We start from the raw sequence: 27,208 nt of genomic DNA on the forward strand, positions 1-27,208 counted from the left end.
TCCAAAGCAGAAGCAGTTGGCAAGTGCCAGTCGTCAGACTCCTGAAATTTTCATTTTTGAGTTTCAGATCCGAACTCCAACAAAGCTAAGTAGCCCGTTGGGGATCCTTTTTCTTGCTCTAAACCGATGTCGGTAAAAGTTAACAATTGTGTTTCTTGTGGAAAGCAAATGCCTCAAAGATTTTCATTTGTACTGCATTCCTTGCCTAGGCCCAGACCACGACATACCTCGCTGTTGGTTTTATGCCTTATTCAAACCTCTAACTATTCATCGTCTGTTCATTTTCACATCTAAATATTTTGGTACTCAGTTCAATTATCCAGAAATGGCTCCAGTAAGCCACCCGACTACAGACATTCTGAAAAAATGCAGAGATAGAGACTACATAGGTTCAAAGCTGCCGATGACTCTTCTGCTAAGCTAGTCACCAGTTCGCCCGTACTCTGTGAGGTGCTTTCGCAGCCCCTGATACCCGCTAATGCAGATTTGCAGGCCTCTACTGAGACCTATTCGGAGTCTGGTATGCCACGAGATGCTTCTTCGACTGGAACCTGCGGAAGTCTCTCCCTTGGATGGGTCCGGAGCCGCTGTGCAGGCACCGGCTTCTGAGTGTGTATTCAGGCCTACTGACTTGCATATTAAACTGACGCCATCTTCTTCTTCAAGGCCTAAAACTCTGTTCACGCCTAGAAAACCGATGCCCAGACAACATGGTCAGGCCCTTATGCCTAAAAAACAAGTAAGAATGACTGAAGACCTTATTACTCTAATCGGGAGAAGCTACCCTTCTCCCTCTAAGAGACCTAGGACTGATTTTCCTTCTGATTCTTCTGATCAGGATTCTGAAATTTCTGTTTTCTGACCAGGAACTGCCCTTGTCTACCTATGAGGATTCTGATGCTGAGGACTCAATTCCCTCTGCTTCCCCTCCAGAGGATTTCTCTCTTCGTGAAACTTTACATATTGTTTGGGAGCATTTCCGCTGGGGAAGCCAGGATTACTCTGACTCCAAAAAGAGGCTTAGGGAATTCTTACTCCTACCTCAACACAGGCCCTTGGCTATCTCTCCTGTACTGGACATTGTAGATGATGCCTTCTTGGAATCTAGCCTGGCCCCGGACACTTTACCTCTGGCTCCCAGAAAACCTGACAGGTATTGCAGAGTACCTGACTCGCACAAATTCCTCTAAGAATCCTACTGCAGATCCTGAGACAGTTTCACAGGGACCCAAAGGCATTAAAGCTACTACTGCCAAAAACCCTAGCCCCTCTGATAGAGATTCCAGGGCCCTGGACAGATGGGGTAAGAAGGTATACACTTCTGCTACTTTGGCCATTAGGGCATTAAAACTGCCAGTTTCATATGTTAAGGTATCACCATCATATTATTGGATTGCTTAAACAGAACATATTGATATCTGACTGTGCTGAAAATAAAGAATTACAGGATTTTAATGCATTCTGCTGAACAGGTTGCAAAACATACTTTGCAATGTGGTTTTGATTCATTAGAGGCATCTTGCAGGGCTGCTGTCACAGGGTCTGTACTTGGCATGCTGGGCTTAAGGAGCAAACTTTGCTGATCACGTTAAAGCTAAATTACTGGATGCGCCCTTAAACCAAGACCGCCTGTTGGGCAACAGAGCAGAAGTACTTAAAAAGATGGAGGAAAAAGCTAGATCTATGCAAACTGTTAAAGATTTCCTGCAAATACAGCCTCCCAGATTTAGTAGGCACTGGCCTAAGAATTGGTCCTTTCCTACCTCTTCTAGGCCTTCTCAGTCCAAACCCAGGACCAGCAGATCACCCAGGCTTCAGTCTCAAGTTACTCGCAGGCCTAAAGGACCAGCAGATCACCCAGGCTTCAGTCTCAAGTTACTCGCAGGCCTAAACAGTGGGGGGCTCCCTCTTCTGGAAGTAGTAAGGCACCCCCCTATGGTAAACTGCCAATGACAACTAAACCTTCCAAGCCCTGCTGAACTGACTTGTTTCTTTAGGGGGGAAAGATCGCTCTGAATGCAAAAAACTGGGAACTCATTACCCAAGACAATTGGATTTTAAATAGTCTCCCAAGAATACAGATTCCATTTCCACTCCTTACCAACCCCAAATGGTTGGCCAGACCTACCCCCAAATCAGTGGGCAGAGGCTCAAAAGCAGGTTCTCTCTCTTCTAAACATCAGGGCTGTTCAACCTGTCCCAGAAGAGGAATGGGGGCAAGGTTTTTACTCTACTGTTCCTGGTACCCAGAAAAGACAATTCATGGTGTCCTATCCTGGACCTGTCTATCCTAAACACCTTTTTGGTAATCCCAAAATTCAAAATGTTAACTCATCAGCTGCTTCCCATGCTAGGTAAAAATGCCTGGTTGGCAACACTGGATTTAAAGGCAGCCTACCTGCACATCCCAATAAGGGAATCCTGCAGAAAATATCTACGCTTTAGAGCAGGCTACATGCACTGTCAGTTCTCTGCGGCTTATCTAATGTGCCCAGGGTATTCACAAAGTGCCTAGCTCCAGTCATTGCATACTGCAGGCGAAGACTTATTCAAATATACCCATACCTGGACGATTGTCTAATTCAGGCAGAAAGGCAGGACATGCTAGTAAATCTAGCATTTGTAAAGAAATTACTAACTTCTCTGGGATACACCATAAACGAAAAGAAATCCCATCTTGTACCCTGCCAACAAACTGCATTCCTGGGAGCAAGCTTGAATGAAACTTCCCAGATGGCCTACCTCACACCAGAGAAACAAGTTTGACAGCCTACTTCAAGCTACTGGCCACAAAGACACAGCTGTCTGCAAGAAAAATACTGCAAGCCCTGGGGTTTATGGTCTCTTGCATTCTACTAATTCCATATGCAAGACTGCATATGAGGAAACCACAGTGGTATCTAAAAAGCCTATGGTGTCAACATTCTCAGGATCTAGAATCAGTGATTTCTATCATCCCTTGTCTAAAGACAGAGTTCCTTTGGTGGGCAGAGGCCTGCCACCGTAACAAGGGACTGCCATTCACTCTACCCCCTGCCGCTCAAACCCTAACAGACTGTGCATGGGGGGCTCACTTTGCATTCAGGGCAAATGGAACCAGAGTCAAATGCACCTGCATATCAATCAAAAAGAAATGTTAGCTGTACAGAATGCTTTGACAGCCTTCAAAGACCACATTCTTCCAGGACAATTATTTTTAAAGACTGACAACGCTATCATGTGGTACATTAGCAGGGGGGAATCCACTCATACTCTCTCTGCAGACTAGCCATGGCTCTTTGGAACAAAGCCTTGAGCTACCAAGTGCATCTACAAGCTCAATTCCTGCCAGGCAAGCTAAGTACACTGGCAGATGACCTAAGCAGAAATCTAATGGACCCACACGAGTGGAAACTGGAATAAAGGATATTCATCACTTTGAGAATGAAATGGGGGAGCCCAGAGATGGTCCTGTTTGCCTCCCCTCAGAACTACTAATTGGACAAATTCTGCACAAGGAGTCCCCACAGACAAGCTTGGAAAGTGGATGCTCTGTCTTTCATCTGGAAAATTATGCCTTCCCCCTCTGCCTCTCCTCTCCCAAGTTCTACTAAAGATCAGACAGGACAAACCAAGGACAATACTCATTGCACCAGACTGGCCATGCCAACACTGGTACCACCTCTTGTGCAGTGTCACTGCTGGAACCATGCCACCTGCCTCAAACTCCTTCCCTACTGTCCCAGCAGGAGGGTCATATTCTGCACCCCCAGCTTCAAACCCTGAACCTTGTATCCTGGCTAATTACATGAGCTCTCCATTACCATCCCTCAGTAAGCAAGTGATGGATGTCATTCTGGAGGCAAGGAGGTCTCCTATGCTGAAAAATGGAAAAGATTCTGTTCCTGGAGTCACTCAGGGGATGGGCACAACAGTGTCCAATTTACCGCACATTCTTCAATATTTAACTGAGGTGCTTCACGAGGCCTTTCCTTTTCTTCCATTAAAATTCATGCCTTGGCCATTTCAGCTCATTGTAATACAGAGCCACCCCTCTTCTCTCATCCACTGCTGAAGCAATTCCTTAGAGGGGCCAAAAGCTTAAGACCACCCAGGAGAGCCCTTACTTTAGCCTGGGACCTTAACTTTGTATTGGAAAAGCTCACTCTACCTCCCTTTGAGCCAGCTGCAAGTGCAGAGTTGAAATTCCTTTCTTGGAAAACAGCCTTCATTCTAGCCATCACTTCAGCAAGAAGGGTATCTGAATTACAGGCTCTCATGGCAGTGGAGCCTTTCATAATCTTTCATGTGGCAGGGTGTCCCTCAGGACCAATCCTTTCTTTATGCCCAAGGTGGTATCCAGTGTGGCCCTTAATCAGTCCATTAATTTGCCAACCTTTTCTAATCCACAGAACAAAGGGGAAAGAATACTGCACTCCTTGGGCGTGCACAGACCGCTTAGATTTTACGTGGACAGGACTAAGCCTCAGGAAATCTGAACAGCTATTGGTGGCATTTGCTGCAGGGGCAGTGGGGAGGGCCATTTCAAAACAAATCTCGAAGTGGATAGGCCATTGCATTCATTTATGCTATAAGTACCATGGAAAACCTACACCACAGGGGATAAGACCACATTCCACTTGGGCTGTATCTACCTCTACAGCTTTTCTCAGAGGTGTCCCTACCAGGGACATCCTAGAAGCTGCTACCTGGAGTTCTGTACATACTTTCACCAAGCATTACCACTTGCCAATATTTTCTAAATCCAGAGCTGGTTTTGCCACTGCAGGGCCTAATATCTGGTCCCTAATGCTCTCTAATTGCCATCTCCCTTCCTTAGCTTTGGGAATCTACCCAAATGTAATGTCTACAACATTGAAACAGAAGAACATAGTACAGTTGTATACACTTACCATAAATATAGATGTTCGAGTGTATTCACTGTTGCAGTCCTGGTTACCCTCCCTCCAGCCCCCTGACTGCTATTGTCTATACCTCCCCTTTTGTTTACCATACTTAAAGCTTTCTGGTGTATTTGCTTTTTGTTGGAGGTGTAACCTTGTATAGAATTGCTTCCCATTATGGGGGCACCTGACATCTGGGGCAAGAAACTGATGTAATGGCATCAGCTGCATGCTTTATACCCCTGACTACCTGGCGTCCTGGAAGATGAGACCGCAACCGACACAGGACCCAAGACTTTTAGTAATCAGGCTGACAGAGGGCTACTGCAAGCAGATAACCCAATGTAATGACTGCAACAGTGAATACATTCAAACCTCTACATTTATGGTAAGTATACACAACTGTACTTTCTCATGGCTGTTGAACCCTTCATTTTCCATGCAGGCAGGGTCTCAGAGGACTAAACCCCTCCTTTATACCCAAGGTGGTATCTGATGTGACCCTCAACCAGGCCATACACCTATCCACCTTTCCATCCCTCAAAACAAGGGGGAAATAATTCTGCTCTCGCTAGACATGCACAGACCACTTGGACCATACTAAACCATTCAGAAAAAACAACTACTTGTCAGCTTTGACCCTGGAACAGAGGGGTAGGCCATTTCCAGACAAACCATTTCTAAATGGCTAGCGCACTGTATCCATTTCTGCTACAGACTATATGGGACACCCCCCCCCCCCAGTCTATCCATACACATTCCATTAGGGCCGCCTCCACTTCCACAGCCTTCCTCAGAGGAGTCCCCACCAGGGACGTCTTGGAAGCTGCCACCTGGACCTCTGTCCATACCTTTACAAAGCATTACTGCCTACCTCTTTTCTAAGTCTAGGGCAGGGTTTGCCTCTGCAGTTCTGTAGATGTCCTTCAAGGATGCATCTGCAGTCCTAACATATGGGTTGTCCTGCCTCAGGCAGCCCTTCGGTCGGCCGGATTCCAAAGTCTGGGTCTGGCCTCGGCTGATGTCGCACTTCACCCGACGTCATAGCTGCTGGGGTATAAAGGCATCAGCCGACGCCATTTTCCTCAGTCTTTCTTGCCGCGCGGTGCCCGAAGCAGAAGCTGTTCGCAAGTGCCGGTCGGTCAGATCCAGAGATTTCTACTACCGAAGACTTCTAAAAAAGCTAAGTACCCCGTTGGGGACTCTTTCTTGCCTCAGCCGATGTCAAAGTAAATAATTGTTTAACTTGTGGGAAACAAATACCTCATAAGGATTTCCACTCTTACTGCCTTCCTTGCGTAGGCCCAGACCACGACGTATCAGCTTGTCTAGCCTGTGCTTCCTTCAACCGACGGACGCTTAGACGTCGGTCGGAGTTTGCCGAAGAGTTTTTTGGTCCCACTTTTGCATATAAAATGCCGTCGGAGACTCCGACTACACAATTAGCTAAAAAGCGCAAGGAAAAGGACCGACACTCGCGGCCCGTGGTTTCGGCTGAAACCACGGTTAGGCCAACCGCGAGTGTCTGTTTCGGCTGAAACAGAGTCCTCTGTTCTCCCTTTGGCCGAATGCATGCCACCGATAACAGAGGCCACACAGGCCATGGCTGAATCGGCTACAGAAATTACTGCTGCAGAAGCAGGCACCCAGGATTTGTCAGACACTATTCCTTTAGACATCTCTACTCCTGCACGTGGGGCTGCTAGACCCCCTGCTTCTGTCTATCAAGGCCTTTTCCAGGGCTAAAGCAGCCAAAATTTCTAAGACTTTGCCTACAAAAGCTCCCTCTCACAGGCCTACCTCTAGTTCCCAGATACTCAGCCTGGCTGAGGATCTTATTTCTTTGATCACGGGATCCCAACCTCACCCAGACAGGGCCTCTCAACCTCCTCCAGATAAGAGGCCTAGGACTGAACCCCCTGAACCTCTCTCTACAGACTATTCCTCTGATGGCTCAGATATTTCTGACCATCAGGAAGGCCCATATTCACCTTATGAGGATTCTGATGCAGAAGACTCCATTCCTTCTGCTTCCCCTCCTGAAGAATTTTCTTTTGGGGAAACTACACTCTGAGGGAACACTTCCAATGGCAGGGCCAGGATTTTTCAGATTCAAGGAAAAGGCTAAGGACTTTTTTTACATTTACCACAGCATAGGCCTTTAGCCATACCTCCTGTACTATCAGTTGTTGATGCATATAATGATGCCAGTACTGCCCCTGATTCTCTCCCTCCGGCCCCTGCCAAACCTGACAGATATTACAGGGTCCCGGACACTCACTACCACTTGTATAAGGCTCATGTTGAAGACCCAGAAACCATTTCTCAGGGCCCTAAAGGTGTTGCAGCTGCCTCTGCCAAAAACCCTCTTCCCTCTGAAAGGGAATCTAGAGCATTGGAGAGATGGGGTAAAAAGGTTTATACATCTGCTACTCTTTCGGCCAGGGCCTTAAACTGTCAATTTCACATGATTCAGTACCAGGAATTTTTGTTAGACCAGCTAAATAAAAAACTGTCCTCTCCTGAACCTATAGACCGTAAGTCCCTTCAGGATTTGGTACATAACTCTCAGCAGGTCAGTAATCATTTTTTAAAATGTGGCTATGATGCACTGGAGGCTTCTTTTAGATCAGCTATGACTGGAGCAGTGATTCGAAGGCATGCCTGGTTAAAAGAGCAATCCTTACCAGACCATGTTAAGTCAAAACTCCTAGATGCTCCTATGGAGAAACAAAGTTTGTTTGGCTCCCCTGCACAGGAGGTTCTAAAGAAAATGGAAGAAAAAGCAAAATCTGTCCAAACAGTCAAGGATTTTTTGCAGGTCCAACCACCGAGGTGTAGCAGAAATTGGCCTTCAAAGAATTGGTCCTTTCCAGACAACTCCAGAGCACAGAGGCAGAAATAGACGCCCAAGAGGCAGAGGTCCATCTAGGGGTGCCTACAGGGGTAGTCAGTGGCAACCTGCCAACCAGAGAAGTGCTGCCACAGCTACGACTACAACCACTTCCACAGGACAGACACAATGACTTGGCTCTGATTCCGCCTACCAGGGAACAACTGAAAGCACTCTTGGGCGGAAAGCTAGCCTTATTTTCAGACAACTGGCATTGCATTACAGGAGACAAATGGACTTTACAAACAATAGACAAGGGCTACAGGTTTCACTTCCACACTCTACCAAAAAAGAGAGGAATGCCAAACCTTCCACCAAGCCAAAAAAGAGGCTCTAAAACAAATCCTCAACTTACTAAGGATGAGAGCAATAGAAAAGGTACCATCTATGGAACAAGGCCAAGGAATTTACTCCAGACTATTCCTTGTACCAAGAAAAGAAAATCAATGGAGACCTATTCTCGACTTGTCCGCACTGAACACATACCTCATTGTTCCAAAATTCAAAATGCTGACCCTCCAGCAACTTCTTCCCATGTTGGGCAAGGAGTCTTGGCTGGTGACTCTAGATCTCAAGGAGGCATACCTGCACGTCCCTATACGACCAGATTGCAGAAGACACCTCGGATTTCTTGCAGGATCAGAGCATTATCAATTCTCAGCATTGCCCTTTGGCTTATCTACTGCCCAGAGTATTCACGAAATGCCTGGCATCAGTAATTGCTCATTGCAGGCTTCAGGGAATTCAAATTTACCCGTACCTGGACGACTGCCTAATACAAGCGGACAACAAGACAAAATTAACAAAAGATTTGGCCAATGTCATACAACTGTTGCAAGCCTTGGGATACACAGTCAACATTCAAAAGTCAAGGCTAGTACCATCCCAAAGGATAACATTTTTGGGTGCAGAACTGGATACAACAACTCAGATGGCTTTTCTCACAGAGGAAAACAAAAGCAGCTACCAGTCTATTTCATGGCATTAACAACACAAACTCTGCTTACTGCAAGGAAAGTCCTGCAAGCCCTGGGTTACATGGCATCCTGCATAATATTGATCCCACATGCCAGACTGCATATGAGGAAGTTGCAATGGTACCTAAGGAATGTATGGTCTCAACACAAGCACAGTCTAGAAGCCCAGATTCCAATTATTCCATGCCTGAAAAAAGAATTCCTGTGGTGGGCTCAGGCCTGTCAGATAAACAGAAGATTGCTTTTCCACAAACCACATCCAAGCCAGACCATCACCACGGACGCCTCAGACCTAGGCTGGGGGGCGCACATGGAAGACAAGTGTATACAAGGCCTATGGTCCCAAAACCAGCTGAATCTACACATAAATCTAAAGGAGATGCTGGCAGTGAAACATGCAATCCAGGCATTCAGACCATTCCTCCAACAAGGTCACCTGCCGATAAGGACAGGCAATACCACAGTGATGTGGTACATCAACAAACAGGGAGGTACACACTCATACCCTCTATGCCGGATGGCAATGGACCTGTGGAATTTGGCCCTGAATCTCAACATTCAACTGCAGGCCAGATTTGTACCAGGAAAAGAAAATTCACTAGCAGACACCTTAAGCAGAACTACCACGAATGCTCACGAATGGATGCTGCATCCAGATATCTTCAAAACCATAACAAAGAAATGGGGAATGCCAGAGATAGACCTGTTCGCCTCCCCACGCAACCACCAATTGAAGAAATTCTGCTCAAGAGTATACCACCCACTTGCCTGGAGGGTGGACTCCCTTTCCTTCAGCTGGAAAAACCTAACAGCATATGCATTTCCACCTCTTCCTTTGATGTACAAAGTCCTACTGAAGATCAGAGAAGAACAGCCAAAGGTAATCCTGATAGCTCCAGACTGGCCAAGACAACATTGGTACCTGCTACTGAGAAGCATGTCTCGGGCACACTCATGGCCTGTACCTCTATGTCCATTACTTCTAACAGAACAACTACAAGACTCTGCATCCAAACTTGAAAACACTGCAGCTAACTGCTTGGAATATTGCATAAAACAAAATCAACCAGATTTGTCTCAGAGGGTTAAGGACATTATCCTGGAGGCTCGCAGACCCTCCACAAGGAAAACCTATTCAGCCAAATGGAAAAGATTCCTCATTTGGAGTGCAGCAAAGGGAGAAAATGTCTCATTGGCAAACATAGCACACATCCTGGAATACTTAGCAGAACTGTTCCCCAATGGCCTGTCCTACTCCTCCATTAAGATTCATGCATCAGCAATTTCAGCAGAGTACAACATAGATCCTCCTGTCTTCTCATCCTCTACTCAGGCAGTTCTTGAGAGGAATCAAAAACGTAAAGCCTCCAAGGAAACCACCTCTACCTGCATGGGATCTCAACTTTGTGCTGGAAAAATTAACACTTCCCCCTTTTGAACCAGCAGCAACAGCAGACTTACAGTACTTATCTTGGAAAACTGCATTCCTGCTAGCAATCACTTCAGCAAGAAGGGTATCTGAGTTATAGACATTAATGGCAGTCCAGCCTTTCCTTATCTTCCATCAGGATAGAGTGTCTCTGAGAACTAATCCTACTTTTATGCCAAAGGTGGTCTCCAGGGTATCATTGAACCAAGCTATTCATTTACCTACATTCCTCCCCAACCCACAGAACAGGGGAGAAAGACTACTACACACCTTGGATATGCACAGACAATTGCACTACTATCTGGACAGAACTAAGGTCAGCAGAAAAACTGACCAGCTTCTGGTAGCATATGCAACAGGAGTGCAAGGAAAAGCAATTTCAAAACAGACAATCTCAAAATGGATAGGAAATTGCGTTAGATTCTGCTACTCTTTTCATGGAAAGACAACTCCTGAAAATATCAGGCCTCACTCCACAAGAGCTACAGCCACCACTACAGCTTTCCTACGAGGAGTGGCTACCAAAGACATTTTAGAAGCTGCTACTTGGAGCTCCGTGCATACATTTGCCAAGCATTATCTTCCTTTATACTCCAGATCCCGAGCAGGTTTTGCAACTGCTGTTTTGCAAGGGATCTTAACTACACCATCATTATCTTAGTGCCTCCTCCCCCAGTTTGGCTATGGTATTCTACCCATATGTTAGGACTGCAGATGCATCCTTGAAGGACATAGTACAGTTTTGTACCTACCATAAATGTAGATGTCCGATAGGTATGCATCTGCAGTCAGGATTACCCACCCTCCTTCCCCTCTGTGGTATTCCTAGGGTATTTACCCCTCTTTTAGCTAGCTGGGGGAATCTATTATGGTGTATTTGTTTGTATGTATGTATATATATGTATATATATTTTGCTCTCTACTGTTTGGAATTATCTGCATTTATCCAAATTTAGCCTTCCTAGAGGGCACCTGGCATCTGGGGTAAGAAACTGAGGAAAATGGCGTCGGCTGATGCCTTTATACCCCAGCAGCTATGACGTCGGGTGAAGTGCGACATCAGCCGAGGCCAGACCCAGACTTTGGAATCCGGCCGACCGAAGGGCTGCCTGAGGCAGGACAACCCATATGTTAGGACTGCAGATGCATACCTATCGGACATCTACATTTATGGTAGGTACAAAACTGTACTGTCTTGCTGATCCATGCCTAGGATTCTAACCTATCTTCCACCACTCTTCTCAGCTTTGGGAATCCTCCCTCAGGTGAATAAACACTAAACATAGTACAGTTGTGTACACTTACCATAAATGTAGATGTTAGTGTATTCAATGTTGTAGTCCTGGTTTCCCTCCCTCCATCCTCCATATAGCATCTTCCCTAGGGGGTAACATAAGCTTGCCACGGTGGCTTTTTGCCACCAGGACCACTTTTCCTTATTTCCGTGTACTTCTGATGGGTTAGGGCAAGAAAAATGATGTAATGATGGCTGCCTTGCTTTATAGCACTGAAGACCTGACGTCTGACTACAGGTGATGGCAGCTGACACAAAAAAAAAACATTGACTCTGGTATTCAGGCTGGCTGAGGGCTACCACAGCAGGGTTAATCCGCAGATGATGACTGCAACAGTGAATACACTCCATCTACATTTATGTAAGTATACACAACTGTACTTTCTCTGGAATTCAGTGAAGTGCCTTTGCAGCCCTTTATGCCAGATCAGTGCCTTCGCAGGCCTCTACTTGAGACCCTTTCGGAGCCGGAGTATGCTGCAGAAATCTTCGTCTTCCGAGCCTTTGGTTGTATCTGCCTCTGGTGGGTTTGGAGCCACGACGCAGGCACTGACTTTAAAGGAGGTCTTTTGCACTACCGAATCTAGACAAAAGCAGGCTGTCCTCTCCTCTCTGACTACCGTTTCTCTCAGACCGATGGATAACTGTTAGGCCTAGAGGCAAGGCCACTCCTAGGAAAACTACCTCTAGCCACCATTTCACTCCTGCTCCTCCACCTCAAGCTCAAATGCTTAAAATGGCGTAGGATCTTATCACCCTTATCAGGGGTAGTCAGACCACTACTTCTAAAGGATAAGGGTCCTTTCTTCTTAAATACTGACGGAACAGGGTTATGAGAAGTCTGATTCCTCAGATTTTGAAGATTAACTACCTCTGCTTATGAGGATTCAGATGCAGAGGAATGCATTTTTTCTGCTTCCCCTCCAGAAGAGCCTTCCTTTGGGGAAGCCCTTCACACCCTCAGGGAAAATTTCCACTGGGGGTCCCAGGGCTTCCCTCAGTCTAAGAAAAGACTGTTTCCAGAGCTGCCCCAGCACAGACCCATGGTCATCTCGCCAATCTTAGAGGTGGTTGATGTCTTTCATGAATCCAGCTCCACTCCTGATGCCATCCCACCTGCTCCTAGAAAACCTGACTGGTATTAGAGTACCGGATTCTCACAAATACCTGTACAAAAATCCTGCTGGAGACCTGGAAGTCATTACACAGGGACCGAAAGGAGCCAAGGCTAGTTCCACAAAGAACCCTATTCCTTCTGACAAGGACACCAGAGCTCTGGACAGATGGGGTAAAAAAAAGTATACATCTATACAACCTTAGCTGTCAGCACACAACTCTCTGTTCCACATGTTAAATTATCAACAACACACTTTGGAAGTATTAAAACAAAAGATTTCTACCTTTCCTGACTGTACCGATTCAAGAGTTAGCAGATTTACTGCACTCTACTTGTCAAGGGGCTAAACACTCTCTACACTGTGGATATGAGGCCCTAGAAGCCTCAAGCAGGGCAGCAGCATCGGGATCGGTCGTTAAGAGACATGCATGGTTGAAGGAACAACCTCTCCCTGATCTGTCAAATATAAATTATTTGACGCACCTTTGGATAAGGACCTCTTGTTTGGAGGAAAAGCAGAAGAGGTGCTTAAAAAGATGGAAGACAAAGCAAAATCTATGCAGACAATAAGATTTCCTTCAGGTACAGCCTCCTAGGTTCAGGAATTTTGCAGCAAAACACTGGTCCTTTCCTGTACCTAGCAGATGGGGGCAGGCTAAGCCCTGTAGGGACAAACCACCCAGACTTCTATCCCAGGGACAGCAGAGAACCAAACGGTGGACCACTTCCACTCCAAAGGCAGGGAGATGTCCTTCAAGAATGCAACTGCAGTCCTGACATATGGGTTGTCCTGCCTCAGGCAGCCCTTCGGTCGGCCAGATTCCAAAGTCTGGGTCCGGCGTCGGCCGATGTCACCTCCTCCCCAACGTCAGAGCGGCTGGAGTACAAAGGCATCAGCCGATGCCATCTTCTCCAGTCTTTCTTGCCGCGCGGTGCCCTAAGCAGAAGCAGTTCGCAAGTGCCGGTCAGTCAGCTCCTGTGTTTTCAGTTACCGAAGTCATCTAAAAGCTAAGTACCCCGTTGGGGAACATTTTTTCTTGCCTCAGCCGATGTCAGAACAAATTGAGAAAGTTAATTGTTTGTCTTGTGGTAAACAAACACCTCATAAGGACTTCCATTGTTACTGCCTCCCTTGCCTGGGCCCAGACCACGACGTCTCGGCCTGTGCTGCCTGTGCTTGCTTTAATAAGCGCACTCTCAGGCACCGGGCAGAATTTGCCGAAGACTTTTTCGGAGAATGCTACGCTTACAACATGCCGTCGGAACAGACAGCACAAACTACCAAAAAAAGAAAATACCGGGACTGACATCCACGGCCCGCGTCTTCCACCGATACAACGCCTAAGCCCTCAGAGTGCTTCGGTCCCTTTGGAAGCGGTAATTCAACCGCTCCAGGCCGACGACACCGCGTTAACACGTTCCTCGGTCTCTGAGACTACACCGGTGCCAGTTGTTGATTTTCCTCCGGAAACCGAAGTTCTGGATCTACCCGACACCATTCCTGTGGACAAAGTTACCCCTGCACATGGGGCAGCTAGGCCTCCTGTATGTCCATCAAGGCCTTTGAACGTGCCAAGGCCGCCAGCCAGGCCAAGGCCCATCCTAAACCTACTTCTCAGGCTCCTTCTGATAGACAGATCATGTCTCTGGCTGCAGACCTAATCTCTCTCATCAGGGGGTCTCAGCCTCACCCAGACAGAGGTTCTCAGCCGCCTGCAGAAAAAAGGCCTAGAACTGAGCAGGCAGACAACCTCTCTTCAGATGAAGCCTCTGGGGATTCAGAGCATCCAGATAACCAAGAAGAATCCTTCCAGGCATATGAGGACTCTGATGCTGAGGAATCAATTCCCTCTGCCTCTCCTCCAGAGGATTTTTCTTTTGGTGAAGTCCTCCACTCCATGAGGGAACATTTTAAGTGTCAGGGTCAGGAATTTTCTGATTCTAGGGAAAGGCTACGTACCTTCCTTAAGTTACCCCAGCACAGACCTTTAGCTATCCCTCCAGTTTTGGATGTCCTGGATGATGTATTTTCCGACTCCAGTGCTTTCCCTGATGTCCTTCAAGGATGCATCTGCAGTCCTTACAAATGGGTTGTCCTGTAGTCAGGCAGCCCTTCGGTCGGCCGGATTCCAAAGTCTGGGTCTGGCCTCGGCTCGTGTCGCTCTTCACCCGACATCATAGCTGCAGTTATTCGGGTATAAAGGCATCAGCCAACGCCATTTTCCTCAGTCTTTCTTGCCGCGTGGCGCCCGAAGCAGAAGGTGTTCGCAAGTGCCGGTCGGTCAGATCCAGAGATTACTACCGAAATACTACTACCGAAGACTTCTAAAAAGCTAAGTACCCCGTTGGGGACTCTTTCTTGCCTCAGCCGATGTCAGAAAAAGTGAATAACTGTTTAACTTGTGGGAAACAAATACCTCATAAAGATTTCCACTCTTACTGCTTACCCTGTTTAGGCCCAGACCACGATGTAGCAGCTTGTCTAGCCTGTGCTTCTTTTAACCGGCAGACGCTTAGACGTCGGTCTGAATTTGCTGAGGAGTTTTTCGGCTCTAATTTTGCTTGTATTATGCCGTCGGATCCTCCGACTACGCAAATGTCTAAAAAGCGCAAGGAAAAGGACCGACACTCGCGGTCCGCGGTTTTGGCCAAAACCGCGGTTAAGCCAACCGCGAGTGTCTCGGTTTCGGCTGAAACCGAGCAAACGGTTCTTCCTTCAGCCGAAAACTTACCTTCTGCCGAGGCCTCTTCTAACCTGGTGGAATCTGCTTCTGAAATCCAACCTGCTGTTGCTGTTTCTCAGGATTTATCAGACTCTATTCCCCTGGATATTTCAACTCCTGCACGTGGAGCTGCTAGGCCTCCTGCAGCCATGTCTATTAAGGCCTTTGCCAGGGCTAAAGCAGCTAAAGCTACTAAATCTGTGCCTGCTAGGACCCCCTCTCACAGGCCTAGCTCTAGTTCTCAAATGCTTAGTTTAGCAGAGGATCTCATTTCTTTAATCCGGGGATCCCAACCTCAACCAGACAGGGCCTCTCACCCACCTCCAGAGAAGAGACCTAGAGCAGAGCCCCCTCAGCCACTTTCTACAGATGATTCCTCTGATGCTTCAGATGATGCAGACCCTCCAGAGGCTCCTTTCTCCCCTTATGAAGACTCTGATGCTGAAGAGTCCATCCCTTCTGCCTCTCTGCCTGAGGAATTTTCCTTTGGGGAAACCTTGCATGCTATGAGGGAACAACTTCAGTGGCAGGGCCAGGATTTTTCAGACTCCAGAAAAAGGCTTAGAACCTTTCTGCATTTACCACAACATAGGCCTTTAGCCATTCCTCCAGTTCTTTCTGTTGTAGATGATGCATTTAATGATGCTTGTACTGCTCCTGATTCTCTACCTCCGGCCCCTGCTAAGCCTGATAGATTCTACAGGGTCCCGGACACGCATTACCATTTGTATAAGGCTCCTTTTGCAGATCCCAAGACCATCTCCCAAGGACCTAAGGCTGTAGAAGCTACCTCTGCTAAAAACCCCCTCCCCTCTTGATAGGGAATCCAGATCCTTAGAGAGATGGGGTAAAAAAGTTTACACTTCTGCTACTCTTTCAGCTAGGGCCTTGAACTGCCAATTTCACATGATCCAGTATCAAGAATTTATGCTAGATCAGTTAACCAAAAAACTGTCCTCTGAACCATTAGACAAAAAAAAAAAAAATCTGTTCAGGAAATGGTACATAACATTCAGCAAGTCAGTAACCATTCTTTAAAATGCGGCTATGATGCACTGGAGGCTTCCTTTAGATCAGCCATGACTGGCACAGTTATCAGAAGGCATGCATGGTTAAAAGAGCAAGCCTTACCAGACCATGTCAAGTCCAAACTACTAGATGCTCCTATGGATAAGATCAATTTGTTTGGCTCTCCTGCACAACAGGTGCTGAAGAAGATGGAAGAGAAGGCAAAATCTGTCCAAACAGTAAAAGATTTCTTACAGGTCCAACCACCAAGGTTTAGCAGGAATTGGCCCTCCAAGAATTGGTCCTTTTCAGACTCCTCCAGAGCTCAGAGAGGCAGGAATAGGCGTTAAAGAGGCAGAAGCCAATCCACGGGTGCCTACAGGGGACGCCAGTGGCAGGGTAACAACCAGCGAAGTACAGACACAGCCACCACCACAACTACAGGACAATCACAGTGACTTGGCTCTGGCACCGCCTAGCAGGAAACTAGAAGCACCCTTAGGCGGGAAGCTAGCATTATTTTCAATAAACTGGCATTACATCACAAGAGACAAGTGGATTTTACAGACAATAGACCAAGGCTACAGGTTTCACTTCCATACTTTACCAGGGAAGAGAGGAATGCCAAACCTACCTCCAAATCAAAAGACAGAAGCTCTAAAACAAGTATCTCAATTATTAAGAATGAGAGCTGTGGAAAAGGTACCATCTATCGAGCAAGGAAAGGGATTTTACTCCAGACTCTTCCTGGTACCAAGAAAAGAGAGCAAATGGAGACCTATTCTCGACCTGTCCGCTTTAAACACATTTCTCATTGTACCAAAATTCAAAATGCTGACTCTACAGCAGCTTCTTCCCATGCTGGGCAAGGAGTCTTGGCTGGTAACTCTAGATCTCAAGGAGGCATACCTGCACGTCCCCATACGACCAATTTGCAGAAGATACCTCAGATTTCTTGCAGGATCAGAGCATTATCAATTCTCAGCATTGCCCTTTGGCTTATCTACTGCGCCCAGAGTGTTCACGAAATGCCTGGCTTCAGTAATTGCTCATTGCAGGCTTCAGGGAATTCAAATCTACCCCTACCTGGACGACTGCCTGATACAAGCGGGCAACAAAAACAAGCTAGCAGAAGACTTACAAAGGGTCATCTACCTGCTATAAGCCCTGGGATATACAGTCAATATAAAAAAGTCAAGACTGATACCATCCCAAAGAATAACCTTTTTGGGTGCAGAGCTGGGCACATCAAAGCAAATGGCATTCCTAACCGTAGAAAAACAGGAGCAACTACCTCTCTACTTCATGGCATTAACAAAGCAAAACCATCTAACAGCAAGAAAAGTACTACAAGCCTTGGGCTTCATGGCATCCTGCATAATATTGGTTCCTCATGCCAGACTGCATATGAGAAAACTACAGTGGTACCTAAGGAATTTATGGTCTCAGCACAAGCACAGCCTAGAAACCCAAATTCCAATAATTCCATGCCTGAAGCAAGAATTCCTATGGTGGGCTCAGGCCTGTCAATCAAACACAGGATTGCCCTTCCACAGCACTCAACCAAGCCAAACCATCACGACGGACGCCTCAGACCTTGGCTGGGGGGCCCACATGCTGGACAAGTGCATACAAGGCTTATGGACTCAAGACCAGCTGCACCTACACAAATCTAAAGGAAATGCTGGCAGTGAAACTGGCAATTCAAACATTCAGACCATTTCTTCGACAAGGTCAATTGATAAGGACAGACAACACCACAGTTATGTGGTACATCAACAAACAGGGGGGCACACATTCGTACCCTCTATGCCGGATGGCACTGGACCTCTGGAATGTGGCCCTGAGCTACAACATTCAGTTACAAGCAATTTTTGTACCAGGAAAAAACATTCTAGCAGACATATTAAGCAGGACTACCACGGATGCCCACGAATGGATGCTGCATCCGGCCATCTTCAAAACCATTACAAGAAAATGGGGACTCCCCGAAATAGACTTATTTGCATCCCCACGCAATCACCAGCTAAAGAAATTCCTGCACAAGGACGTACCACCCACTAGCTTGGAAGGTGGACTCCCTATCTTTCAGTTGGAAAAATCTGACCGCTTATGCATTCCCACCACTTCCTTTGATGCACAAGGTGCTATTGAAGATCAAAGAGGACTGTCCAAGGATCATTCTGATAGCTCCAGACTGGCCAAGGCAACATTGGTACCCATTACTGAGAAGCATGTCTCTGGAACAAATATGGCCACTACCCCTGGTTCCCTTGCTACTAACACAGAACAACTACAACATCCTGCACCCAAACCTGAAAACTCTGCAGCTAACTGCCTGGTACATTGCATAAGATCAATTAACCCAAATTTATCCCAAAGGGTTAAATACATTATCCTTGAGGCTCGCAGACCCTCAAGAAAAAATTATTCAGCAAAATGGAAAAGATATCTCATTTGGAGTACTGCAAAAGAAGATGTGTCACTGGTAAACATGGCCAACATCCTGGAGTATTTGGCAGAGCTCTTCCACACGGGCCTGTCCTATTCTTCTATCAAGATTCATGCATCAGCTATTTCAGCAGAATACGGCCTGGATCCTCCTGTCTTCTCACATCCTCTGCTCAGACAGTTTCTTAGAGGAATTAAAAATGTAAAGCCTCCTAGGAAGCTACCATTGCCAGCATGGGACTTGAACTTTGTGCTAGAAAAGTTGACACTTCCTCCTTTCGAACCAGCAGCAACAGCAGAATTACAATACTTATGGAAAACTGCTTTCCTGCTGGCAGTAACTTCAGCAAGAAGGGTATCTGAACTACAGGCATTAATGGCAGTACAACCCTTCCTGATCTTCCATCAAGATAGTGTCCATGAGAACAAATCCTACTTTTATGCCTAAGGTGGTCTCTAGAGAGTCTTTAAATCAGGGTATCCACCTTCCTACATTCTTCCCTAATCCACAGAACAGGGGAGCGAGACTGTTGCATACCTTGGATGTACATAGACAATTACGCTACTACCTGGACAGGACCAAGGACAATAGAAAAACTGACCAGCTACTGGTAGCTTATGCATCAGGAATGGAAGGAAAAGCAATTTCAAAACAATCTCCAAGTGGATAGGAAATTGCATTAGATTTTGTTACTCCTACCATGGAAAGAAAATTCCAGAAAACATCAGGCCTCACTCTACAAGGGCTACAGCCACTATCACAGCCTTCTTACGAGGAGTGGCTACCAAAGACATTTTAGAGGCTGCTACTTGGAGCTCCGTGCATACATTTGCCAAGCATTATAATCTACCTTTATACTCTAGATCCCGAGCAGGTTTTGCCACTGCTGTTTTGCAAGGGATCTTATCTACACCATAACTTTTTTTCCTCCTCCCCAGTTTTGCTATGGTATTCTACCCATTTGTAAGGACTGCAGATGCATCCTTGAAGGACATAGTACAGTTTTGTACCTACCATAAATGTAGATGTCCAATAGGAATGCATCTGCAGTCAGGATTACCCACCCACCTTCCCCTCTGTGGTACTCCTAGGGTATTTGCCCATCTTATAGCTAGCTGGGGGAATCTATTATGGTGTATTTGTTTGTATATATGTACATACATGCTTATTTTTTGTTTGCTCTCTACTATTTGGAATCATTGGCATTTATCCAAATTTAGCCTTCCAAGAGGGCACCTGGGGCAAGAAACACTGAGGAAAATGCCGTTGGCTGATGCCTTTATACCCGAATAACTGCAGCTCTGATGGGTGAAGAGCGACACCAGCCGAGGCCAGACCCAGACTTTGGAATCCGGCCGACCGAAGGGCTGCCTGACGACAGGACAACCCATTTGTAAGGACTGCAGATGCATTCCTATCGGACATCTACATTTATGGTAGGTACAAAACTGTACTATTCTCTCCCTCCTGCTCCTGTCAAGCCAGACAGATATTACAAGGTCCCTGACACTCACAAGCATCTCTTTAAGGCCCACTCTGTGGATCTAGAAACTATTTCACAGGGCCCCAAAGGAGTGGCTACCTCCTCAGCCAAGAATCCACTGCCAGCTGACAGGGAAGCAGGGTCCCTGGAGAGATGGGGTAAAAAAGTTTATACCTCTTCCACCCTTGCCATGAGGTCACTTAACTGCCTTTTTCATGTGTTTCAGTACCAGGATTATTTACTGGATGATTTGCAGAAAACGCTAGCCTCTCCTGAGCCTATAGATAGAAAGGCATTGCAGGATTTGGTTCATAATACACAGCAGGTTAGTAATCATTTTCTTCGGTGTGGTTATGATGCATTGGAGGCTTCATGTAGGGCAGCTATGACAGGGGCTGTTATCCATAGACGTGTTTGGTTGAAAGAACAGCCACTGCCGGATCATGTTAAAGTTAAGCTTCTGGACGCACCTCTGGATAAACAGAAGCTTTTTGGTGTTAATGCTCAGGATGTGTTGAAATCTATTGAGGGGAAGGCAAAATCAGTACAGACAGTAAAGGATTTCCACCAGGTTCAGCAGGAATTGGCCTTCAAAGAATTGGTCCTTTCCAGACTCTGACAAGTTTCAAAGGGGAAAGAACAGGCGTGCACGAGGTAGAGGGCAATACCGAGGCTCCTACAGGGGACGCCAATGGCAACCACAAAATCAGAGAAGTGGCACAGGTAGTTCACCTGCACAACAGGGACAATCACAATGACTTACCTTTCACTCTGCCTACCAAGGCTCAAAGAGAAGCACCTCTAGGTGGAAAATTATCTCTATTCTCAAAAAACTGGCACATTATAACAAAGGACAATTGGATTCTGGACATAATAGACAGAGGTTACAGGTTCCACTTCCATACTTTACCAACGGGACAAGGCATGCCAAACCTGCCACAAAATCAAAGGGCAGAGGCACTCATAGAAGTCTCAAAGCTGTTACAAATAAAAGCAATAGAGAAGGTTCCTCCTCAGGAACAAGGCCAGGGATTTTATTCAAGACTGTTCCTTGTTCCAAGAAAAGAAAAACAATGGAGGCCTATATTGGACTTGTCCGTTCTAAATACTTTTCTCTTGGTGCCAAAATTCAAGATGTTGACGTTACAGCAACTTCTTCCCATGCTGGGCAAGGGGTCTTGGCTGGTTACTCTGGACCTCAAGGAGGCATACCTGCATGTCCCTATCAGACACAGTTGCAGAAGATACCTCAGATTTCTTGCAGGAACAGAGCACTATCAATTCTCAGCATTGCCGTTTGGCTTATCTACTGCGCCCAGAGTATTCACGAAATGCCTGGCATCAGTAGTGGCACATTGCAGACTCCAGGGGATTCAAATATACCCTTACCTGGACGACTGCCTAATACAAGCAGACAGCAAACAGACCTTGATAAAACACTTGGACTGTGTCATTCAATTGCTGCAGGCTTTGGGATACACAGTCAACATTCAAAAATCAAGATTACTGCCATCCCAAAAGATTATTTTTCTAGGAGCAAAGCTGGACACGCAGCTACAAATGGCTTTCCTCACAGAGGAGAAACAAGAGCATTTAACAGGCCTAGCAAAACTAACCCACCTGACCGCAAGGAAGACCCTGCGGGCCCTGGGGTTCATGGCATCTTGCATTCTTCTAATCCCTCTGGCAAGACTACACATGAGAAAGCTGCAATGATACCTAAAAAGCTTGTGGTCGCAACACAGCCACAACCTAGAAGACATAATACCACTCATACCATGCCTGCAAAGGGAATTTTTGTGGTGGGCTCAAGTCACTTAAACGAAGGCATGCTTTTCAACAAAGCTCCAACAAGTCAAACTATTACAACAGACGCCTCAGACCATGGATGGGGGGCGCACATGGACGGCAGATGCATTCAAGGGCAATGGACTCCCATGGAGATGCATCAGCACATAAATCAAAAAGAGATGGCAGTGATGCATGCAATAGAAGCCTTTGGAAAATCACTTCAGCAAGGTCATATGCTAATAAGGACAGACAACACCACTGTCATGTGGTACATAAACAAACAAGGGGGCACTCATTCCTACCTCCCTCTGCAGATTAACAATAATTCTTTGGGAAAAGTCCCTGAAACTGAACATCTACTTGCAATCCCAGTTTGTTCCAGGCAAGGACAATGTTCTGGCAGACAGGTTGAGCAGAAATTTCTTGGATCCACACGAATGGATGCTACACCCACGCATTTTCTCACAAATAACATCTGCATGGGGAAGACCAGACACAGACCTCTTCGCATCTCATCTCAATCACCTGGAAAGGTTCTGCACAAGGATGCACCATCCTCTAGCTTGGAGAACGGATGCTCTTTCCTTCAGCTGGAATGCTCTAACAATTTATGCATTTCCTCCTCTACCTTTGCTCACCAAGGTGTTACTGAAGATCAAGGCAGAACAACCAAGAGGAATCTTGATAGCTCCAGACTGGCCAAGGCAACACTGGTATCCACTGCTACTGAGCATAACTCACACCAAACCGTGGCCCCTTGCCTCAATGGCCTCTGCTCCTGACTCAACACAGTTACAAGACTGTTCATCAGAACCTGCAAACCTTAAAGCTGACAGCTTGGAGAGTTCCATGACTAAGACCCATGAATCCCTCTCCGAAAAAGTTCAGGAAATTTTGCTGGAGGCACGCAGACCTTCCACCAGAAAAACCTATTAGGCCAAATGGAAGAGATTCACCATCTGGAATGTCAACAAGGGCCAGGATGCATCACTGATGAACATACCTCAGATATTAGAATACTTGACAAAAATGTTTCACAGTGGCCTCTCATACTCTTCCATCAAAATCTACGCTTCAGCTATCTGAGCACATTACAACTGTGATCCACCTGTGTCTTCGCATCCCTTGCTAAGACAGTTTCTAAGAGGCATAAAGAATATCAAACCTCCAAGGAAGCTACCAATTCCTGCATGGGGCCTCAATTACGTCTTGGAAAAATTAACTCTTTCTCCTTTTGAACCAGCAGCATCTTCAGAAATGCAATTTCTCTCTTGGAAAACGGTTTTCCTGTTGGCAGTCACCTCAGCAAGAAGAGTCTCGGAGATACAGGCCTTCATGGCAGTTCCTCCTTTTCTCATCTTTCATCAGGACAGAGTTTCCCTTGGGGACCAATCCTTCATTCATGCCTAAGGTGATATCCAGTGTGTCTCTAAACCAAGCAATTCACCTGCCTACCTTCTTTCCTAACCCTCAAAATAGGGGGGAAAAGCTGCTGCATACTTTAGACATTCACAGAACTACGCTACTACTTGGACAGAACAAAGTCCACTAGGAAGTCTGACCAACTGTTTGTAGCCTATGCTGCTGGAGTGCAAGGAAAAGCAGTCACCAAACAAACTATCTCAAAATGGATTGGTCACTGCATCAGATTCAGTTACTCTTTCCATGGAGAAAGTGTGCCCGCTAATATTAGACCACGCTCCACCAGAGCTATGGCCACATCCACAGCTTTTCTAAGAGGAGTGGCTACAAAAGATATTCTAGAGGATGCTACATGGAGCTCCGTGCATACATTTACCAAACACTACAACCTGCCATTATACTCCAGATCCCGAGCAGGCTTTGCTTCGGCAGTCCTGCAGGGCCTTCTAGCTACACCATCTCTTGCTTAGTCCTACCACCCCCAGCTTGGCTATGGTATTCAACCCATATGTCAGGACTGCAGTTGCATTCTTGAAGGACATAGTACAGATGTCCTTCAAGAATGCAACTGCAGTCATAACATATGGGTTGTCCTGCCTCAGGCAGCCCTCGGTCGGGCGGATTCCAAAGTCTGGGTCCGACGTCGGCTGATGTCGCACTTCTTTCCGACGTCAGAGCGGCTAGAGTATATAAGCATCAGCCAACGCCATTTTCTTCAGTCTTTCTTGCCGTGCGGTGCCTGAAGCAGAAGCAGTTCGCAAGTGCCAGTCGGTCAGCTCCTGTATTCTTCGAATCCGAAGTCATCAAAAAAGCTAAGTACCCCGTTGGGGACCTTTTCTTGCCTCAGCCGATGTCAGAAATTACTGAAAAAGTTAATTGTCTGTCTTGTGGTAAACAAATACCTCATAAGGATTTCCACTCTTACTGTCTTCCTTGCCTTGGCCCAGACCACGACGTCTCGGCCTGTGTCGCCTGTGCTCGCTTCAACAAGCGCACTCAGGCGCCGGGTGGAGATCACTGAAGACTTTTTCGGCGAAAAATTTGCATATACAATGCCGTCGGAACTTCCGACATCGCAAACTCCCAAGAAATGAAAAGACCGGGACAGACATCCTCGGCCCGCGTCTACCACCAACTCCACGCCAAAACCTACCGCGAGTGCTCCGGTTCCCCCTGAGACGGTTATTCCACCGCTCCGAACCGAAGACACCGCAATACCGACGACTCCGATACCAGATACCACTCCGCCAGTTATAGATTTTCCTCCAGATACTGAAACCGAGGAAATGCCCGAGACCATTGCTGTAGATAAGGTCACTCCTGCACGTGGAGCTGCCAGGCCTCCTATGGCCATGTCTATTAAGGCCTACACTTGGGCTAAGGCAGCCAGCAAGACTAAGCACCGTACAGCTAAAGCCTTACCTCAGCCTACTCCTGAGACACAAATCATGTCTATGGCCGCAGACTTAATTTCCATGATTAGAGGTTCACAGGCCCATCCTGAGAGAGGATCCCAGCCTCCTCCTGATAAGAGGCCCCGGGTTGAACCCTCTGACCCTATCCCTTCAGATGAAGATTGAGGACTCTGTCCACTCCGATGGCCAGGAAGAGCTCTTTCAGACCTATGAGGACTCGGATGCAGAGGATTCCATCCCCTCGGCCTCCCCTCCTGAGGATATTTCTTTTGGGGAAGTTCTGCATACCATGAGGGAATATTTCAAGTGGCAAGGCCAGGAATATTCTGATTCCAGAAAGCGCCTTCGAACCTTCCTTAAAAAGCCCCAGCACAGGCCCTTAGCTATTCCTCCTGTGCTTGATGTTTTGGATGATCTATATTCTGACTCCAGTGTTACCCCTGATTCTCTTCCTCCTGCTCCAGCCAAGCCAGACAGATATTACAGGGTCCCAGAAACACACTCCCATTTATTCAGGGCCCATACTGTTGATTTAGAAACTATTTCTCAGGGACCTAAAGGTGTTTCAGCTTCCACCTCTAAAAATCCCTTGCCTTCCAACAGGGAAGCTAGGTCATTAGAGAGATGGGGGAAAAAGGTTTACACCTCCACCACTATCTATGAGAGCTTTGAATTGCCTCTTTCATATGTTACAATTTCAGGATTACCTGTTAGATGATTTACAGAAAACATTGGCCTCTCCTGACCCTTTAGACAGGAAGTCTTTGCAGGAAGCTGTACATAATTCTCAGCAAGTCAGCAGTCACTTTCTGCAGTGTGGATATGATGCATTGGAAGCTTCATGTAGGGCAGCTATGACAGGGGCAGTCATTCGCAGACATGCATGGTTAAAAGAACAACCTCTACCAGATCATGTTAAGGCAAAACTTTTGGATGCACCCTTGGAAAAGAACAAGCTTTTTGGTGCTAATGCTAAAGATGTGTTAAAGTCCATCGAGGAAAAAGCAAAATCAGTTCAGACGGTCAAAGATTTCCTCCAGGTTCAGCCCCCCAGATTCAGCAGGAATTGGCCTTCAAAAAACTGGTCCTTTCCTAATCCTGAAAAATTTCAAAGGGGCAAAAACAGGCGTGGCCGAGGAAAAGGACAATACAGAGGCCCTTACAGGGGACGACAATGGCAGCCAGCAAACCAAAGAAGTGACACAGGGGTCTCTCCCGCCCCTCAGACACAATCTCAATGACTTTCCTCTACGTCCGCCAACCAAGGAGCAAATAGAAGCACCCTTGGGCGGAAAATTATCTCTGTTCTCAGACAATTGGCACAGATGGATTTTGGACATTAATAGACCAAGGTTACAGGTTCCATTTTCATACCTTATCAAGAAAACAGGGCATGCCAAACCTACCACAAAACCAGAGGGCAGAGGCTATCAAGCAAATTTCTCTGCTTGCTCAGATAAAAGCAATAGAAAGAGTACCACAACAAGAACAAGGCCAGGGGTTTTACTCAAGACTGTTCCTTGTTCCAAGAAAAGAAACTCAATAGAGACCAATACTGGATTTGTCCGCATTAAACACTTTTCTCATAGTACCAAAGTTCAAAATGCTGACTCTACAGCAACTCCTTCCCATGCTGGGCAAGGGGTCTTGGCTGATTACTCTGGACCTCAAGGAGGCATACCTGCATGTCCCTATCAGACACAGCTGCAGAAGATACCTCGGATTTCTTGCAGGGCCAGAACATTATCAATTCTCAGCATTGCCAGTTGGCTTATCTACTGCGCCCAGAGTATTCACAAAATGCCTGGCTTCAGTAATTGCTCATTGCAGGCTCCAGGGGATTCAAATTTACCCGTACCTGGACGACTGCCTTATACAAGCGGACGACAAACTGATGTTGACAAAAAACTTTGTCATACAATTACTTCAGGCTCTGGGATACAGTCAACTTCCAAAAGTCAAGACTTCAACCATCCCAGCAAATAACCTTCTTAGGAGCCAATCTAGACATAGCCTCTCAAATGGCTTACCTGACAGAAGACAAGCAAGAAAATAACTCATTATTTCAAGGGTTTGGCAAAACTCACCCAGATGACTGCAAGGAGATTCCTACAGGCCCTGGGTTACATGGCATCCTGCATTCTCCTGGTTCCATTAGCAAGACTACACATGAGAAAGCTTCAATGGTACTTAAAAAGCCTATGGTCTCAGCACAACAACAACTTGGAGACAACCATACCGCTCATTCCATGCCTACAAAAGGAATTCCTATGGTGGGCCTCGGTAAGCCAGGCAAACACAGGTATGTCATTCAAAAAGCC

General features: G+C 46.5%; 1 protein-coding gene across 1 annotated transcript in view; it reads left to right on the plus strand.

The window, feature by feature from the left end:
- Positions 1-27,208, plus strand: part of LOC122809003 (ras-related protein Rab-7a-like) — a 626,015-nt gene that overhangs the window by 571,671 nt on the left and 27,136 nt on the right. The gene's annotated exons all lie outside the window — the stretch shown is intronic.

Source organism: Protopterus annectens, chromosome 8.part0 (genome assembly GCF_019279795.1).
Source record: "Protopterus annectens isolate FY-2018-M chromosome 8.part0, PAN1.0, whole genome shotgun sequence".
NCBI lineage: Eukaryota > Metazoa > Chordata > Ceratodontiformes > Protopteridae > Protopterus > Protopterus annectens.